Genomic DNA, 8475 nt, shown 5'->3' with positions numbered 1-8475 from the left:
TAGATGATAGATAGATAGATAGATGGATAGATAAGATAGATGATATGTGGATGCCCCAGACAGCTCTTGGTGTTTCTGAGACAAACTTGCAGGCCCAGCCCAAAACAAAAACGACAAAAGAGAATAAACCATGGGGGACAGAGAGCTCCATGTCCGAGTTTGTGTGATTCCTCTTGTATAGAAACTGCCTCGCTCCCTGGCTCTGCCAGCAGCTGGCTGTGTGATCCTGGCAAGCCACTGTGCACCTGGAATGTTCTAACCTGCTAATCGGGGGTGATGATAATGACTCCTCCTGCCTTTCTGTCTGGGAGGGCACCGAGAGGTGCTCCAGAGATGGACGCCCTGATTATCATTGAAAACAAATAAGTTACTAATGTCATAGCGGCAGGAGGGCGGACTGCAAAGAGACCGCGGTTCGGCCGGAGAAATAGTGTCAGATGGCCCACGAAGAGCCAAATATAATTTCAGATCAGTTCCTAACTTGCCGCCTTGCAAATGGCTTCAGTACATGTGTATTCTTTGCTGCTTTTGCTGAAAGCCGTTCTTCATTTCACTAAAGCTCACCGTTACGACCAGTGAGGTCAGGAAGCCGTGTGCTCAGACTACAGCCGAGTTGTATGCTGGGTGTGATAAGAAGACTTCACACCCTTCCCTGTCTGGGTTTGTGACCAGAGGGTCTTTATTCCCTGGTCCGTGTCAACATCATTAACCTGATAAAGCAAAGCACCATTCATAGAAGCACGTCAGAGAGACGGAGAAAGTGGGGCAGCACGGAGGGTGGCTAAACCTCCAGGTCAGGAAGGAACTATACTTCTAGGCTTCTTCGGAACCTTCTCTCCTTTGTATTTAACTTTTACTGTCCTCTCCTTTCTCTCCCTCTTAGTCCTTTTCCTCCTCTCTTCCTTACCTTCCTCCATGAGACGCTGTGTTGTCTTTGTGCTCACACCTTTTCCTCCCAGTCCTGTGGCGGTGTGGGTGGTGTGCCCCTTCTAAAGTGTCCCTGAGCTCAGTGCCACCTTCCTAAAGGCAAGGTCACTCACGTGGGCTGTGAGACACACGAACATGTGAATGAGCCTCTCGCCCTGCTAGCAGTCACTGGGAGGTAAACAAAATGGGGTGCCTCTGCAGCCGACAGTTGTCGCTTTGTGATCGCAGTGTGGCCGGCATCTGACCCCCTTTCCTATAGGGGGAGATCACCTCCTGCATATCAACTTAGTGGGATGCAGTAGAATCCCCGTTCACCGTGAATGCTGAGGCGGGGAAGCCTTCCCGGGGACACCCCCTTTCCAGCACCAGACCGGCCAGGGAGGGGCCAGTGACCTGATGGGAACTGCTTGGGCTCCTTTGCCTGGACCTGTAAGCTCAGAGCAAATGGCACAGACATGAAAAGGCACTGAGGTTCATTCTATGGGACCCGCGGTGGTCCAGCCAGGGAGGCTCTAAGACCAGCAGGCTGCAGGGATTCTGTGCTCACCGCTCCTAGCGTCCAGGGATGGCGGAGTCCTGAGCAGACCATTCCTGCCCTTTCCTTGGTCCCACTGAGCTGTCTCGTGCCCCCACCCGGCCCCCCACATCCTTTTAGGTCTCCTCTCTAGCTTTCTGTCAATTCTTTGAGCCTCCAAGCTCTATCCACTAAATTTCTTATTCTTCTCTGAAATAGCCTGGGTTGGGTATACCTATCCTATGCTCTAAAAACTCCATTCCTGAGTGTGTATTTTACAGAAATATATGTATGTATCCACCAAAAGGAAAGTACTAGAATGTGCGTAGAAGCACTATTCACAAGAACCCCAAACCGGAAAGCACACAAATGCCCATGCTGAATGGATAAAGGGATTACGGTGTGTTCACGCAGTGAAATCCTGTGCGGCAGCGGGGATGAAAGACCCACACAGCACAGTGTGGGGCTCACGACATAAGGCAAGTACATACTCTGCAATTCCATTTATGTCAAGGGCAAAGCCCAGCAAAGCTAATCTGTGCTGTGACAGGTAGGGGACTATTAGTTACTCTTTGGGGGATGGGAACCAGAAGGAGCACAGGGGGAGCTTCTGGGATATTCTGTCTCTTGATCTGGTTGCTGGTGACCTGGGTGTGTCCGGTGCGCGCAAGTCCTCGAGCTGTATACTTCTGGTCATGCACTTTTCTGTATGTATGTTACACTTCAATAAAAAGTGGCTTTTGTGGCTCACCATCAGTCCTATTGGGTTTTTTTTCTTTCACTCAACTTTTTACTCCCCTTTAGGTAAAACGTTATTAGTGGAGCATTTAGGAGGGTATTTGACGACATTTTGAAATGTGAAACACTTACAATGCACAGCTATCTGGCCAGAGAACCATCTGCCGGCAGAGTGCAGATGGTTCCCAGGCGGCAAGATCTGTGAGCGCCATGTGGCAAGATCTGTGAGCGCCGTGCGACAATATCTGTGTCTTTGGGGAAAACAGCGAGAAGTCCCGCTGAGGATTCCCACTTGGATCCACCTCTCTGTACATGAGGCAGGTGACATCCTCTCGGCCCCTCCTGCCTCCTGACCATCAGGAATGAATGGGGGGGTGGTGGCCACAAAACCCTGTTCTCAGACACCACCTCTGAAGGACGGAAGGGCAGCCAAGGCACCAGCTGGCCCCATGATGATGCATCTTCTGAACGCGGCCCTGTTCCCCTGGCCACCCAGCCCATAGACACCAGAGACAAACGTGGACTTTTCAACTGTGCTGCCACCCCTAGGTCCCCTTTCAAGCCTCTGATTGCTTCTGAGGGCCACCCATTGCTGTCTCCTTTGCCCCCAGCTACCTCGTGGCCAGGGTCCTTGCAGAGAGGGAACGCTGAATTCCAGGGTGATCACAGACTAGCTTCGCGCTGGGACTCCCGCTGTATGAGTCAAAAGGAGTCCGAGCTCCAGCCCCCACGGAATGCAACACCGAGCCTAGGAATTGTCAGCAGCCTCCCTCCAAGGGGCCATGGTAGGGGTACAGACCAAAGGTCAAAGGAATTTTGTTCTGGTGACTTCAAATTCGAAATGAAGATACTAATAAAGAAATGGTAACAACTAACTCTTTGACGTAGGAAGAATAGGGACCGTGGAGTGAATTCAGACTCTTTATTCACACTTCCATTTCTGTCAGCTCTTCAGGCCGTTGAGAAGATACAAGATCAAGGGTATCTTTTATGGAGGACCAGTCTCCCTGCCCTGGCCTGGGAGCTTCGTGCCCTGGGGGCCACGCCACTCGGCCCTCCCCAGGTTGTACAGCCAGTAGTGGACAATAAACTCAGAACCAGACATCCTGTCCGGATTCTGATAAAACCCCTACGCCTGATTCTGTTTCAGCTGTAAGTCACTATACTAACTTGTAAAATTTTCAAGTGCTTGTATGGTAATTAACCACACACTCATGTTACTCGAACCGCTTACTTTCAAGGGTTCGCCTTTGACAGAGTGGCCTCCGTCCGCCCCGCCTGCCCTGGCCTCCACTTATTCCCCAGAGTGGCTTTCATACCTCACTCCCCTTCCAAACCCTGCGCTCATCCACCCTGGCCATTATCCAAGCCTACCTCACCAGCCCTGGTCCCTGCTGCCACAGGGTCTTTGCACCTGCTGCTAGCTCTGCCTAGTGCCCCCCTTCACTCCTCGCTTTGCCAGTCTACTTACTTTTTAGATCTTAGCTTGGACATCAGTGAGGGTTCAAGCCTTCCTGACCCCTCCAAACAAGTCAATGGTGTTTGTACATTCTTACAGCGCTGTGAAACTTTCCGAACAGTGTTTTTTTGTTTTTTTTTTTAACATTTGTGTATGTGATCACTCTGCCCATCTGTTTCCCCAACTACACTAAACTCCACGAGGGCAGTCATTTATTCACGGGCAGTCCCAGCACCTACTGTATCAGCTGACACATGAGAGCCACTCCGAAAGCATTATCCACATACATGCGTGCAAGTCCCTGCTCGTCGTTTCTCAACAACAGGTGCTTCTCTTTCAGGGTCGTCCAGAAGCTGCTAACCCCTGAATGAGCCCTCAGAAGATGCCGTGAAACAGAAGCCAAGGGAAGGAGGGAGGAAAACCATTATTTGTGCAGTGTTTACATCTGCCAGGCACTCAGCCAAGGAGTTTGCCTTTTAATCCTCACAACCACAGTGTTGTAAGATGTATTGCCTTTATTCTGTACATGTGTGTTCCTCATATGTATTTGAGGAAGCTTAGCTCAAATAAAGGAACTTGCCCAAAGTCAGACAAGTTCTAAGGGACTGAAGTTGATCCCAGTCGGTGCCCCTGACTTCTTCCTCGAGTCAAACCAAGAGCCTCAGAGACAAGTCTCTCATCTCCTCCACCCCACATTTAAAAACATGTAAAAAGCTTAGGGTGCCTGGATGATTCAGTCTGTTAAACATCTAACTCTTGTTTTCAGCTCTGGTCACTATCTCAGGTTTCATGAGTTTGAACCCCACCTGGGGCTCCATGCTGACAGTGCAGAGCCTGCTTGGGATTCTCTCTCTCTCTCTCTCTCTCTCTCTCTCTGCCCCTTCCCGACTCATGCTATCTCTGTGTCTCCCAAAATAAAAAACAAAATAAAAGCTACTAGGAAACCTTGAAGCATACCCTTGACTTTATGGAATGGTCACGCTTTCTGGCTGTTTAAAAACCACATGGCACCTGCGTGCTGAAAAGGCACCCTCCCCCTGCACAGCTGAAGCCGGTTCAGCTGTGTAATTAAGGTCAGGGTAGGGCTGCTGGGTCAGCAAAGGGAAAACAGCTTGAAGAGGAAGGAAGCATCATCTCATGAAGGTCACATGGGTCACTTTAGTTCACTCCTAATACCCATTGTTTGGAATAGGGGATATTTAAGTGTTTCAGTGAGAAAAGCAACCTATTATTAACCATGGCCAGGTGCGTGTACAAGTATTCATTGTCTGACTTTCCTTTCCAAGTTATTTGGTAAAATTCTTATCATTTACTTGGAGCTTTTACATTTTTTATTATACTTTCTTTTTTGCTTTTAAGTTAGACTTCATTCAACTCAAGAATAAGCCAACTCTTAGGGCAGAATAAAAGAAAGCATTGTCTCTGATAACATCAGTGCTTTGCAGTTGATGCTGATACCTGTTTTCTGATCAAGTAACTTGATTCGTCTGTGCCCTTACTGGTCTCTGACCCTGGAAGGACAGATCCGCACTGCACGTCTTGCTTTAGTTACAATGACATAGGAACAAGACAACACAAGAAGAAACGAGGGGCCCCATTTGGTAGACAAGTAATGATCAAGCCAGGAGTTATTTTAGAAGATTAAAAAAAAAAAAAGCAAAACAAAACAAAAATAGAGTGCTGAGGAACCTGACTTTGGATCCAGAGGGACTCGGGTTCCGGTTCTGACTCTGCCGCTTCCTAGCCCCGCCGCTGCTCTGTGCTCTCGTTCCATCTAGTGAAATGGGGAGAACAATATTTGTGAGCATTCAGTGAGGTAGTGTGACTATTTAGCACTGTCTGGAATGGAATGCATGCTCAACAAATAGGGACTAACCTCTATTTACCCTGTTCACAATTATTGTGGAAACAAGACCAGGCAGAGACTCAGAATTTGCAATAAGACTGTCATTTACAAGAGTGCTTTGAAAGAAAGAGAAGGTACAAACTTATCAGCCTGTAACTGGGCATCTGTTACATTCCCAAATCTTAACACATCAAAATTATAGGCTTTTTTAAAAAAAAGTTTATTTATCTATTTTGAGAGAGAGAATGAAAGCATGAGTGACCAGAGGAGGGGCAGAGAGAGAGGGAAAGAATCTCAAGCAGGCTCTGTGTTGTCAGCACAGAGCTGGATATGGGGCTCAAGCTCACAAACCGTGAGATCATGACCTGAACCAAGATCAAGAGTCGGACGTTTCACCAACTGAGCCACCTGGGCGCTACTACAGGTTATTTTATACACAAAAACAACCTAGGCCCCACACATTCCAGGAACTGCCTTATGGGCCAGAGACCGTGATATGCAGGCAAGGCAGGCCCTCACGATAACCGGCAATGGGGCAGGTGGTCAAGCCTGTTGGTATAAGTTTACAGATTTCCAGACTGCTGTTTGCAAGGGCGGTGGTAACATTCATTAGAAGGAGGTCAAAGCATTTGTCTGGTAAAACATTCAGAGTCTCGAAAGGGATCACAGTATTCACCCGAGGCAGCGAACCACTGAGGGCTTTCTGGGACTTCACTTTGTAACGAGTACTAAGTAGTGCTATCTTTTTGTGGTGAGTTGTTTTTTCTCCATCTGTTATCTTCGTCAGATGACTTTGAATGAAGGCACACTGCACTAAGACACCAAAGGCTGGACTCATGCTTTGTGATGCCAGGTCATCGGGAAGCTGAAGAAAGGGGGTTGTAGCTCCAGCGAGGTGAGCCTGGAGTGCCCACCTGCTGCCCCAACCCCATGGCGGGGAATGGATGGCTGTTAGGGAACTTGGCAGCATCTGGGCACAAATTATTTAATTGTTGTTATAGGCTGAGTGTGTCCTCCAGAAAGTCATATGCTGAAGGGCTGAGCCCCAGGACCTCAGAATGTGGCTGTATTTGGAGATAGGGTCTTTATTGAGGTAATTAAATTAAAGTGAGGTCTTTAAAAGGGACCTAATCCAACATGACTGGTGTCCTTCTTCTTTTTTTTTTTATTTGTTTTATTGGTTTATTTTTATTGATATCTGCTGATTTTTATTATTTCTTTTTTTTCCAAATAATTTATTGTCAAATTAGTTTCCACATAACACCCAGTGCTCNTCCGGCTCTTGTTGGTTTTAAAGACCTGTTAATGCTCTCTGTATCTCTGAGCGCTGCTATATCCAAGAGGACTCTTTANGGGCGCGAGTGCAAGTATGGAGCTCCTTACTTCTCCGCCATCTTGCCCCCTCCCCTCGACTGATGTCCTTCTAAGAGGAGCTTAGGACAAACACACACAGAGGGGATGGCCCTGGGAAGACACAGGGAGAAGGTGGTCATCTGCAAGTCAAAGAGAGCAGCCTCAGAAGGAAGCAAACCCGCTGACACCTTGGTCTTGGACTTCTATCCTACAGAAGTGTGAGAAGCCTGGAAGCCGGGAAGTCTAATGCCAAAGCGCATGCTCTTAATCACTCTGCTCTGCCGCCCCTGGAGCAGGTAGGAAATAGTCAATACTCAGGGTTCCAGTGAAAATAGTAGGCAGCTGAACAGGGAACCAAAGGCATGGGGGGGGGGGCGGCGCGCTTGGCAGGTGATGCTGAAGAACCCCAGCGGGTGGTCAGTCATCATGGGGGACAGGGACATGGGGATGGAGAGCCTGCAAACCTTTGTAGCCAGAACAAAGCCACAAGGCAGGGTCACCGGGCCAAGCTCCAGTCGTGACGGGCCTGGCTAGAGCAAGATCCGAAACCATGGAATGTCTGGAGAACTAGAATTTGCCAATAAAGAATTGGGGCAGAGACAATCGTAGACCCCTAATCCTGCAAACTGGGACACACAATAGGCAGGAGAACCTCAGCCTGGAGACTCCGGGGCAGAAGCCTCGTGAGCAGAGCAGGTAGCGGGCGGTGGTCAGAACATCATAGTTTCAGCCTATGGGTACCACTTTCTGAGTCAGCCTCCTCAGGAAGAGTGGGGCCAAACCTCTCAGATGGGGCCAAGGGTACGTGAGCATGGATTGCAACTGACGGTATAGGACTCAGGAAACCCCCTCTGGGAGCCGGAAGAAGCAGGAACAGGGAAGAGTGGGAGAAAACTCCATGGGGAGACCCAGTATCTTCTGGGAATGTCCTTTCCTACCTGTGGAGGCGGTAACTGTTTATATTCATTTTCCTGACACCTGTCGCCGATATTGAGCTCAACCTCACTAATGGAGAAAGGCTTGCAAAATGTTCTCAGCTGCAAGGGGCAGGTTTCCCAGAAGCAAAGTATTCGTTGATATCAGAGCATCTTGAAAGACAAAGAGCTTCAGTGTTGTCAAGTTCTGCCTCAGTGGTCCTTGGAACACCATTGTCTTCTTGCATGTTGGCATCAGCCCTTTTTTAAAAATATTTTTTAATGTTTATTTTTGAGAGAGAGAGTGAGCAGGGGAGGAGAAAATCCCAAGCAGCCTCCCCACTTCAACACAGAGCCCAACGTGGGGCTCGAACCCACGAACCATGAGCCGAAGTCAACAGTCAGATGCTTAACCAGCTGACCCACCCAGGTGCCCCATCATCTGCCATTATTTGAACACCAGACAAGCAGGCTACTTTCTTTTGTTTTCTGAAGAGGACAGGCATTTGAAGGGATGAAACTCTAAGGATCTTGGTTGAAGAGTTATCCTGTACCATTTGTCCTCGGTGTGGAATCTGTCATGATTTTGTTATGATCAACTATATCGTAACGCTTTTCTTCCTAGATATTTTCTTCCTAAATATTGATAAAGTTAGATTAAAAAATATATATATATTTCATTAATCATGAAGGCTAGCAGAAAATAAGACCCCGCCCCCCAAAA

The sequence above is a fragment of the Crocuta crocuta genome, unplaced genomic scaffold, assembly GCF_008692635.1.
Source record: "Crocuta crocuta isolate KB4526 unplaced genomic scaffold, BGI_CrCroc_1.0 scaffold59-1, whole genome shotgun sequence".
NCBI lineage: Eukaryota > Metazoa > Chordata > Mammalia > Carnivora > Hyaenidae > Crocuta > Crocuta crocuta.
This window is presented reverse-complemented; position numbering follows the sequence as displayed.